This window comes from Bos taurus, chromosome 15 (assembly GCF_002263795.3).
Source record: "Bos taurus isolate L1 Dominette 01449 registration number 42190680 breed Hereford chromosome 15, ARS-UCD2.0, whole genome shotgun sequence".
NCBI classification, from domain to species: Eukaryota; Metazoa; Chordata; class Mammalia; order Artiodactyla; family Bovidae; genus Bos; species Bos taurus.
Window position 1 is genome coordinate 18,239,834 of NC_037342.1, and position 2,558 is coordinate 18,242,391.

Genomic DNA, 2,558 nt, shown 5'->3' on the forward strand with positions numbered 1-2,558 from the left:
ATTTTAAGTCTTTAAGCTTTGGGATGGTTTGTACACAAAATTTTTTTAAAAGGACAAAGATAAGATTATTTGGAAGATATCTTCTGGTCTGAAATGTATAGTCAAACAACTCATCATTCTCACATTTAATTGAATCATTGAGAAATCATATAAGAACTGAAAAGGGGCTTAAAGCATAATCAGGTCAAGCTCCCTGTCTTTAGGTGAAATAACAGCAATAAGAAGCAATAAGGCAACATACTGTGTACTGAACACCCACCATCTCCCAGGATTCAGCAGTCATCCTCAGAAAGCTGCACAGGTATCATTGCCTTCATTTACAGAGACCAGCAGGCTGGGGCAGAAGAACTGGGATGGGAGCTCACGCCTCACTGGAAAGCCAGTGGCAGCCTGACCTAGCTCTCTGTCTCTGGGTACTATGAACCTCATTAATAAACAAGGCAACCAATACAAGCTCAAAGGGACTTTTGCCAATTAAAAAGGTGACAGTGTGTATTCAAATGTGATTGAGGAGAGAGCGGTTAGATAAATGTTGAAAGCAAACAGGTCCCCGCAAGCCAGAAAACAGGAATTACAATTGCCATTTTATTGTCAGAAAAATCTCCAATTTCTCAAAATAGTTTCCCTTATCATTACCTCTTGCCAAGGGCATCAATTCCTCTTTTGGCTGTTTTCACCTCCCTTTTCATCTCCTCAGCACACATCTTTTCCCTCTACTTGTCTTATTTCCTTGGTTTCTACACACTGATCAGTTTCCTTTCACAGCTGACATATCTATCTTCTTACATCGTTTTTGCCTTCCAGGCAGCTAAGCATCCTGATCTCTATCAAGCCTTGACTTATTCACAGGGACCTTACACATCCTCCCCAAACCCCCCACCTTATCATAGTCTCACTGGCTCAGTTATCAGTAAACCCTAGAACAAATTGCTCAATTACACTGAATCCTGTAAAAGTGTATTTGTCACTTGAATTAGAGGAGATCAAAGCAGCATTAAAGTTTTCCTCTCACAGAGGAATTCAAATATATTTTTGTTTTATATTGCCTAGCAACCACAACACACAGAAAAGAAAAACCACAACATACATGAGTGCAGGGGGTGGGAACTGTGTCTGAGTCAAAGCCTAAACATTGAATTAGTGTAATAGCAGACATAGGATCAGTCTGTTCAAGCAAGGGCTTTTCCAACCCTGAAATCCCAAGGAAACTCACCATTTGGGGAAAATGTTGCCTTTTGTTTTCCTGTGCCAAAGGTGATACTTCCAGGTCTAGATTTCTCATCACTTATGCTCTAGGGAAAGCTTTAGGACAACTACTGTGAGTTCTCAGCCAGGAAGAGGCTGAATAAAGAATGCAAAAGCCCTTGTTCAGTGGCTGTAACTGAAGCTTTACATTTCAGGGCCTGGCCGCTCTTCTCTTTGTTTGTTCTTTTGAAAAGATTTTTTTTAACAGCCACTGCCCCTGATATCAGAGTCTATTTTTTGGCTCAGTCCAAGGCCAAGACTCAGAAAGGGACAGGGATTAGGTTAAAATGGGCAGGTGTATTGGAAAAATATGTCCTTTTGATCACAGTAAAGCTAAACCATAGAAGGAAGTCTGAGGAAGGAAGCTCACATAAGGAAAAGTGATAAACAAAAGCAAGCAAGAGATGACAAAAACAATAAACATTTAGAACTCTAAGAGTGGTAGGAAATAATGGCACCAGTATTCAAGCCAAGCTAGATAATAAAGTCCACTTAATATCCCTGAATGGCTGTGATTGATCCAACCTAGAATAAAAGACCAGAGAAGGCAATGGCACCCCACTCCAGTACTCTTGCCTGGAAAATCCCATGGACGGAGGAGCCTGGAAGCCTGCAGTCCATGGGGTCGCTAGGAGTCGGACACAACTGAGCGACTTCACTTTCACTTTTCACTTTCATGCATTGGAGAAGGAAATGGCAACCCACTCCAGTGTTCTTGCCTGGAGAATCCCAGGGACGGGGCAGCCTGGTGGGCTGCTGTCTATGGGGTTGCCCAGAGTCAGACACGACTGAAGCGACTTAGCAGCAGCAGCAGCAGCAGCAGCAGAATAAAAGACAACCTTTTCTATATTTTAAAAATTAACCTGTGTAAATCTTCTTGAATGCTTATTCTCATGTGATACAGAGTCACAACAAAAGATAAAAATGATCTAAGTAATACGAAGGATGTGTAATTCCTTTACTGGTTCAGATCACAGCAAGTCATTTCTTATTGATTAGTCACCCTAAGGAAGGTGGCTAGAAAAGACCAGCTGTCCACACCAAGGCCTAACTAAGAGTTTAAGTGCCATCCCCTCATCTGGCCTCATGGGTTTCTGTCTTTCTAGTTTTGTCTTATCTCTTTCTTAACCTATTTATGGAGTAGGAAATGGCAATCCACTCCAGCATTCTTGCCTGAAAAATTCCATGGACAGAAGAGCCTTGGTGGGTTACAGTCCATGGGGGTCACACAGAGTCAGATACAACTGAGTGGTTGAGCACACACACAATTCATTTATACCTTTTACCCGAATCACCTGGGAAAGCATCCAGTG